Source organism: Ursus arctos, unplaced genomic scaffold (genome assembly GCF_023065955.2).
Source record: "Ursus arctos isolate Adak ecotype North America unplaced genomic scaffold, UrsArc2.0 scaffold_16, whole genome shotgun sequence".
Lineage (NCBI taxonomy): Eukaryota > Metazoa > Chordata > Mammalia > Carnivora > Ursidae > Ursus > Ursus arctos.
This window is the reverse complement of record NW_026622830.1, coordinates 47564281-47573154: the sequence shown is the minus strand read 5'-3', so window position 1 is coordinate 47573154 and position 8874 is coordinate 47564281.

Below are 8874 nucleotides of genomic sequence, written 5' to 3'. Positions count from 1 at the left end.
TAGTCCAGAAGGGGATCTCTTTGCGTTGATAAGTGAGTGAAAATTGAGGAAGTTTAACTGCACAAGGAACCACAGAATGAAAAACAGTATAAACTACCATGGCTCTGCAAACCGTGGTTCGGCAACATTTATGCTGACATGAGCTATACCTTCTCTTCGGTTCTGCTAACAGTGGCCTTCTGCAAACAAACACAGGCCTACTGTCTTTTGCAGAGAGAGAAACAGAAGTTTGCACTGTGCTGTGTAGTCTGAGAGGCTTTGCTAAGTTTGACCAACCCGTCGCAATCAGAGTGCATCTGTGAGCGCTGAACACTGCCAGCAGCTAGGGGGCAGGAGCCCAGGGGGAGGAAGGGCACCCCACGGTGGTGAGTTCCAGAGCTGTCTCCCGCCAGAAGAGGGGAGTCTGGGGTGTGTGGGGGCAAAGTGAGGGACATGAAGGCACTTCACAGATGGCCTTGTGGATTGTGGGTGTGATGGTGGGAAGATGGAGGCACCTGTGGTTAGTCTCTAATGACTCATGAATTCTGGGCGTATCTTTTCACTTCTTTGGACTTCAGCTTCCTAAAATCTGTGTTTTTGTTTCCCAGAACTCACCCACAGGGATTGTTGTCAGCTGGGTTCTCCAGGAAGCAATTCTAAGGGGGGGGGGGGTGATGTTTCCTGGAGAGTGAGCGTTTGTGTGTGAATAACGGAGGAGGCTGGACCGGGCAGCCATCGGGCACCCTTGGCCAAGTCAAGTGCTCCCCAGGGACATGAGTGCTGGGTGGAAATGGCCAGGCTCTGGGCCACCACCTGGCTCAGCCCTTGGCCAGGGCTGTCCTGGGAATTGTGTGGTCACAGCTCCGATGCTACAGGCTGCCAGCTGGCCACACTCCTCACAGAGGGCAGTCAGGGTCTCAGCAGCAGAGTGTCTGTGTCCTACACGGGGCCACGTGAGAGTAGCTGAAGGGGTCTCGGCTCCTACCCTCAGGAGCCAAACTGAAAGTTTGTCCTGCCAAGTATTTCTGGGCATTCCTCAGGGCCACGCCCTCCAGTGCCTGCAGGTGGCCGTCCTTCCAGTTCCCCTCTCTGCCCCCGCCCCCCGGGAATGGCCCTGTGTCCAGGATTCTTTTGTCTGTGTCCTGGTGGGCCCCACCATTCCCACCTGACCCAAACAGTGCCAGTTCCCAAGGGGCTCCACACTGAGGTGAGAGGAGCTCCAGGCTGGGCTCTCTGAGTGTGACTGGGAGCCCCTGTCTGACAGGGCTCAGCTGTGGCTGGACTGAGGGAGACCCATGTAGCCCCTAGCCCGGGGAGATCTGTGGCTGTGTTACGAGCCAAGCCTGGCTCCTTCTCTGTCTCAGGTGCTGGTGCAGCCTCTGCCTGCAGGAGTCGGGGGCCTGGCTCAGTGACACAGCCTTCTCAGGATCCCACAAAGGTACACAGGTTTCCTGTTGAGGGGACAGTGGGGTCTGGGGTCCTGAACGTGGGGGCAGCTTGAGCCTTTGGGCCATCGCACACAGATTTGGTTGAGACCTCTAGGCACACATGGACAGAAGGGCAGACATGGCTGGGGCTGAGGTAGAGGTGAGCAAGGAGTTTGGGATGATTCTGGGAGGTGTATATGCTCGAGGGGTGGCCGTCACAAGGATGGAAGACTCACAGGCTTGGGTGCTGTAAGGTTGAACTGTGTGCCCCCAAGTCCTTGTGTTGAAGCCCGGGGCCCCAGGACCCCAGAATGTGACTAAATGTGGAGATAATGCCTTTAGAAAGGTAAATAAGGTAAAAGGAGGTCTTTGGGGAGGGTCCTAATCCAGTATGACTGTTGTCCTTATATAAAGGGAAGATTAGGACACAAACACGTACAGAAGGAGGAGCACGTGGGGACACAGGGAGAAGGCAGCCATCTGCAAGGCAAGGGGAGAGGGCCCGGAGAAACAGCCCTGCCAGCTCCTTGATTTTGAACTGTGACCTCCAGGTCTGTGAGGAGTAAGTGTCTGTGGTTTCTGTCACCCCGTCCACATTGCTTTGTCCCTGTGGCCTGAGCACACTCTTCTAGGCAATACGCTCACTCTCCCAGACATGGGAGTGCAGCCCGGTGTGTATGTTCCCAGGGATGAGCTGCTCACAGCGCATCCATGCCTTCTGTGTAGCCTTACCTCCACTCCCAGCCTGGACAGGGCCCTGGGAGGCACCCAGGCTTTGTTCTCTGACTGATGCACAAGCAGAGGGGCCGCCGGGGAGGAGACAGGGCCTCTCGTCTGAACTCTGGCTCTGGCCTGCTATGGGCCTGCTCTGTCTTACAAGCAAGGTCCTGGTCCTCAGACCCTCAGTTGCCCCATCTGTAAAGTGGGAGTGAAGAAACTGCGACCACCTTGAAGGGTTGGGGGGGATTTCAGAGGGAAGGGGCACATGATGGTGTCTACTCCCCACTGATCATGTGCTGGCCCTAAGGGCACAGCCTTCGTCCTTCCCTAGGGCCACCACCATCTTCCAGAGATGTGGGGACATGGATCTGATTTTCCTAGGCTCAAAATAAACTAGGATCAGTTCTATCCAAGGAAGGGGAGGGGACCAGAAATCTCAGTCCAAGGCAGTGGAGAGAGCATGCCAGACCTCCTTGGTCCTGGGACTTTACATCTGACGCTTGATACTATTGGAAAACTAGAGAGGCCACCCTTTGTTTCTCCTGAGCACTAATTGCAAGCAAATCAGATTCAACCATAAGGCATGTGTTGGGGCATTAAGACCATGAACCTTGGAGTCAGGTAGAACTGTAGCATAAGTCAGATTTTTGTTATTTGTGTGACCTGGGACAAATTCTTTCCCTCTCTGAGCCTTGCTCTTCCTGCCAGGATATGGGGGTCACAATAGTGTGTAGCACCTAGTCCCTGGCATGGACAGAAGTTACATCCCTAGAGCCTGGTGACTGACAAATGTCCTGCTCTAACTCCCTGTTACCTCCAGTGTCACTGTTCCGTTATCCTTGGACTGAGGTGTTACTCTTGACTAATGGGGGATGATCCGAATCAATTCTTCAGCCACTAGATTATTATTTTGTAGGTAGGTGGCCTTCCTATTCTGTGGGAAACGAGGCCTCGGTCTTCAGCTATGCCCAGCATGAACAGATGTCCAGCGACGACCACCTGATGAACGGATGAGAATACTGTGGCTGCTCACTGACCACATTTGGGAGGTGAGACCATCACCCATGTTCAGTTAGACTTGGAGAATGTCTCCATCTTGTGCATGAGGCTGGGCAGGAGCAGGTGGGAAATCCACCACTCCCACGAGTGTCAGTGATGGTGCCCTGGGCCAAGTGCTACATTTGTGAACAATATCAGTCCAAGCGTAAGAACTGAATGAGCTACCAGGATTGCAGGACAAAAAGTTGGGTCTTCACTGAGGTTGCTGCCCCAGGCCTGAGGAGCACCCTTGCTGCAACGTGCTTTTGGACTCAGGTGTCCTATGGCCTGGATATCACCCAACCCCATCCTGTAGCCCATCTTCTGGGGTGCTGCTACCCACAGTCTTGGCTTCTACTCCTGTACTGTCTCCCAGGAGGCTGTGCACTTCCCCAGATGTGATCCCTTTCTGCCTTTGTCACCCAAGGCCCCATCGCAGCCTTTGCATCCAGTAGAGTGCTCAGCAAATGCTCATGGAGCTCCCCTGACATGAACCAGGCTGCCCCGAGGCATTGAATCTCTGGTGCTGTTCCAAAGCCAGGTCTAGGACCTCTGAATGGATGAACCCTGTGGATAACCAAATTAAAGCCCACAGCTCCCCGTGGCCCCTCTGAACTTTGTCCAACCTCCGTTTTCAAACTTGGTCCTCCCCTTCTTCACTGAGATGACACAGCACCCTTTCCATGACCAGCCCTAACCATGTGGCTCTGACTTCCCAGCTACAAGCTGAGGGCTGGAGGAACGGTGGCTCCCTGGCCACACCTGGACCAGTGTCATGGAAATGACAGTACAACTGGCCTGGTGGGACGGGCTCCTTGGCCCGCACCTTGGCAGAGCAGTAAGGGAAGGGAGCTCGGCCACCAAGGAGGAGGCCTGAGTCCTCTACCATGAACTGACCATGCCGAATTAGGTCCCCTCCATGTGGAGCCCACAGCCTCTTCTGAACCGGAGGATTTCTATGGACAGGAAAGCTTCCTTTACAAAGCCCCAAGTCCTGTAAAGTGGGAGAGGTATTATCATTGTTCTGTGACTGTTTTACTGGGACAGCCCCCACTGATAGAGGCAGGCAGATGTGTGGCTGGGCGACTGCAGTGGGGCTGGACTCAGGAGCCTCCTTCCAGGAAACGGGGGTGCATGCCTATTTCTCTCCCTTGCCTTCCCTGTGTAAAAATCCTAGTGTGACCCCGAGGAGGGGTTGTTAGTGAAGTGTGCCTGTTCTGTGAGTGATTCCAAGCTCACCTGGAGGGTTGGTGCTCCACCTGGGGGGTGGCTAACTCAGACTCGGTTTTCCAAACGTTCATGCTGTGAGTGACCATCGTGAATAATGGAGTGCAGGGTTCTCGGCCTTGCTGATGTTTGGGGCGGGCTGACTCTCTGTCGTGGGGACTGTCCTGCGCCTTGTAAGATGGTTGCAGCATTCCAGGCCACTACCCACTAGACGGGCAGTTGTGACAGCCAAAAACATCTTCAGACATTGACAAATGCCCCCACTGCGTGGGAAGAGGAAACTACCCTCGTTTTGTTCATTCATTTGCTGCCAGACCTTGACTATCGCTGTCCCCGTGATAGGTGGTCCAGGGCTCTGGCTTCACTCTCTTCAGCCTGTATGCCTTTGGCTTCCTCCACTGCTGTCCCTACTTCCCCATGAATTGGCCTCTGACAGCCCTGGGACTCGGGTCAGGAGAAGTTCCCTCTCTGGTCTGAAAAGCCACTGTGGCTCCAGCTACACGCCCTGCCTGACGTTGGAGGAAGCCTGACTTGCTCAGCTTCCCGGGGGTATCAGTTCTCCCAGCCATGTGCCTCCTTGTCCAGGCTTCCGGGAGACTCGGGCAGAGCCCTGCAATGTCCTGGTTGTGCAGGGGAGGCTGTCGGTGCCAGCGCTGCTTGGCTGACCCAAGGCCAGGTTCTGCTCCTTCCTCGCCAGTGATGTTGGGGTTGAGAGTCTCCTGAGCTCAGCTTCCTCATCATGTCAGGCCTGGCATAGGGCTGCTGTGAATGTGAAGCTGGATCCATTTGCGAGGCCCTCTTCAAATTTAAAGTCCATGTAATATTAAAAAGGCCTATTATCTGAGAATGTACAAGATGCCAGATGGAGATTGGCTTGGGTCACTTGAATAGCTGGATCTCTTTGGGGATGATAATGAGGGGGGGCCTCATCCGGGGACCTCCACACTTCATTCCATTGAGGACAGAAGTGAAGGGTGAGGGATACTGGAGTGGCCTGATTTCTGTTTCTAAATCAGGCACTGTCCCTGGACAGTGACCATCTCTTGCTTCCAGTTGCACAAGGACCTCTTGAGGGAGTAAAGGAAAGTCCTGCCTCAAGGTGCCCCACTGGGAGACTATACAGCTCTTCACCAGCCCTCACCTAATCCAGCCCCTCCACAGCAGCTGACTTTAGCAGACTCTTGCTACGTCATATACCAAGTCAAATAGAAAAATGCATATTTAAGAAAATGAGCTGGGATCACATCCAGGGAATGAAGACATTAGCTGATTGAGAAGAATGCTAAATGTTCCCCATCTTGTTCCATTTATGCCCCTCAATTAGCTTAATAAAATAGTTTGAATCTAAATATGGATTCTCTGGTGTAGACAGACAACAGACCCAAATCACTGGTTTTTTTCAGCTGAGTTGTGATCTGGATTAGGTGACCTGAGGTGTCATAGCCAAAGGCCCAAGAAAATGGAGAACTGTATGCGGTGTGGCCCCATGAAGTCCTGAGTCCTTCCTCTCTTGAAGATGTAGTGACTATCTATCTATCTATCTATCTATCTATCTATCTATCTATCTATCTATCATCTATCTATCTATCATCTATCTATCTATCTATCTATCATCTATCTATCATTTATCTATCTATCTATCTATCTATCTATCTATCTATCTATCTATCATCTATCTATCTATCATCTATCTATCTATCTATCTATCTATCTATCTATCTATCTATCATCATCTATCTATCTATCATCTATCTATCTATCTATCTATCTATCTATCTATCTATCTATCTATCATCTATCTATCTATCTATCATCTATCTATCATCTGTCTATTATCTACTTACCTACCTGCCTGCCTTTTAAATTGGCCCCAAATGATCCGATTTCAGTGAGAAACCAGGCACCATCCCCTAGAAGCCCTAGGGGTGCAGTGGACACAGTCCCCAGCACCTGACCGGCCCCTTGCAGAACTCCCTGCTTTCCATCAGTTCCTGCTGGTCAGTTGGGCACATGGCTGGTGCAGAAGTAAGGCAGGTGAACCTGTTTCACTGGCCTGGGTAAGCACATCCCTGCAGTCACTGTGTGCTAGAGGAAAGGGCATCTGGGTGACAGAGGGCAGTGACGGCGGTGCTCAGTTCAAGGGACAGTCATCTCGCTGCCCAGAGCCTGGATCTGCCACGGTGGCCGTTGCACGGCAGGGCCTGGTGACGCAGCAGTGAGGACCATGGCACATAGGCCAGAGCAGTCACAACGCTGTTGCCAAGCTCAGTGGAGGCAGAAAAGCTGAGACAGCGTATCCGACCATGCCTTGTACCTCTCAGCACTGTCTGGAAGAAGGTCTCCAGCCTGGTGCTCCTCCCTGGAGGCACCCACATTCTGCTCTATAGCCCCGGTGATGCTTCCTGAACCAGCCACACTGTCTTTTCCACCTACTGGCTTTGGGCACATCTTTTGAGTCCCCAAGGGCCTGCCCCTGCCCTAAGATGAACTCTCGAGGACAGAGACCCGTGTGGCGCTCCACTGCCAGTGGTCACCATGCCCTGCTGTGTCGGGCTGCTGTCCTTGCTCTTCTCATTTCCCTGGAGCCTGTTCAGAGCCTGCAGAGGGCCGTGCCCCAACTGTCATCCCTGCAGCACGGGACAGCCACCAGCCCATGGCAGTCTGCTGTGCCCTAAGCACAGGCCCGGCAGCTCCTGCCCCTTCCCTCCTCACTCATGTGGAGTGCTAACCCCTTGCTCTGGCGCTCAGCAAGAGGACAAATTCATTACACGTTTTACATGCTGGTCTGGCAGGGAGCCAGCAGGCTGCAGGCCCCAAGCATCTGTTTGGTGAACACTGTTGCTTTGCTGGGTTGAGCAGAATCTTTAGATGAGAACCCTGCAGGAGTGAGGCCACCACTCCTTGGGCAGCACAGCTCATCCTGAAGACCAGGGAAGGGCTTTTAAGAGGTCATGGGGGTGGGAACATCACATCCACAGCCTCTTTCCACTTAGGCTCTATCTGGGGCTCCCAACTTCAAAAGCAGAACACAGGTGTGAATGTGGCCTCTAGGTAAGAACTGGCACAGCTGCATTTTCTGAGATGGCAGCCCCAGCTCAGGGTCTGAACTTTACATTTCATGGTTTATTGGCAAATTGGGTTACCAGATGTCAACACCCATGACAACAAATGCAGGTGAACATCGGGTGCATGAAATCGTCCTCATAAGGGCTGTTGCTCAAGCCAGTCTGCAAGGCGCCTCTAAGAGACCCTACAGAACTTCAAAGGCAAGGCCCTGACACTCGGGCCAGGCTCAGAAAGGCAGCGCTGGCCCTGGCTCAGCTGCCATAAGCATTTGGCAACAGCAGCTGTGGGCAAACAGGCAAGCTGATGCATTTTAAACCCAGAGGCTGCTCTGAATGAGATTTCCTCTAACATTTCGACAGGTGCACGGTGACTGGCTGGATGTGAGGAATGCCCTGTCCCAGCTCTTGGAGAGGCTGGTTCTGTCTCCTAGCTTTGGCCATGTGGCCTGACTGTGACATCTGGGGCAGCCTCTGAGGGCACAGTGATGGATGAATACATCCTCTCCTGCCTTGTTCCCCCCGGGAACCACTGTAGTTCCCTGGGGAAAGCTGGACTATCTGGTCAGGTGGGGACACCTGGTGAAGTGGAGATCCTTGGTGAAGCAGGGGACACCTGATGAATCCAGGGATGCCTAGTGAAGCAGGAGCAGAGAGGAGCTCGAGGTGGGTGAGGTAGGCAGGGATATCTCTGAGGATGTGGCAGGGATATCTCTGAGGATGTGGGAGGGAGATGTGTAGAGGAAGCGGACCTGCCCTAACCACGTGTGCCAAGATTTCCTTTTCCAGAGAAGTCACCTCAGCCCCCCTACTCGTTCCCACCACCCTCTGGCAAAGATATGCTGTGAACCACAAACCAAAGTAGCTTTTAAGTTCCCAAGAGTCTTGACCCACAAACAATGTGCTCTGTGCCCAGATGAGACTTTTCTTGCTTTGTAGAGCCACAGCCAAGGCCACGTGGTTTTTAAGAGGAAGCTGAGTGGGCTTAGGATGTGATGGTTGGGGTTGCATCTTGACTTTGCTGTTTCCCTGGCACGTGACTTTGGGGACAATTACTTATAAAATGCTTGTCTTAAGGAGTATTTGCAAGATTGAAAGGGGTGGCTGTGGACTGGGGAACTCTGTCTGTGGTCAGGGGCAAGGTGGCGGGTTCTACCTGCTGTGTGGGCAGGCTGGTGCCAGGCTGGGGACCCCGTCCTCGCTCTACAGCTGCCACTTACGTGGTGCTGGCTGAGCTACCTTCTCTGAACCTCAGTTCTGTCGCCTGCCTGCTGGGGTTCTTGAGACAACGTGAGCTAACGTGGGTCCAGGCCCTGCAGAGGGCAGCGCCTCATCTCGGTGGCCGCACCAACTAGAGAAATGTGGGTCTAGAAAGGGTCACATGCCCCAGACACACTAAGAAGACTGCTGTGCTAAGCAGC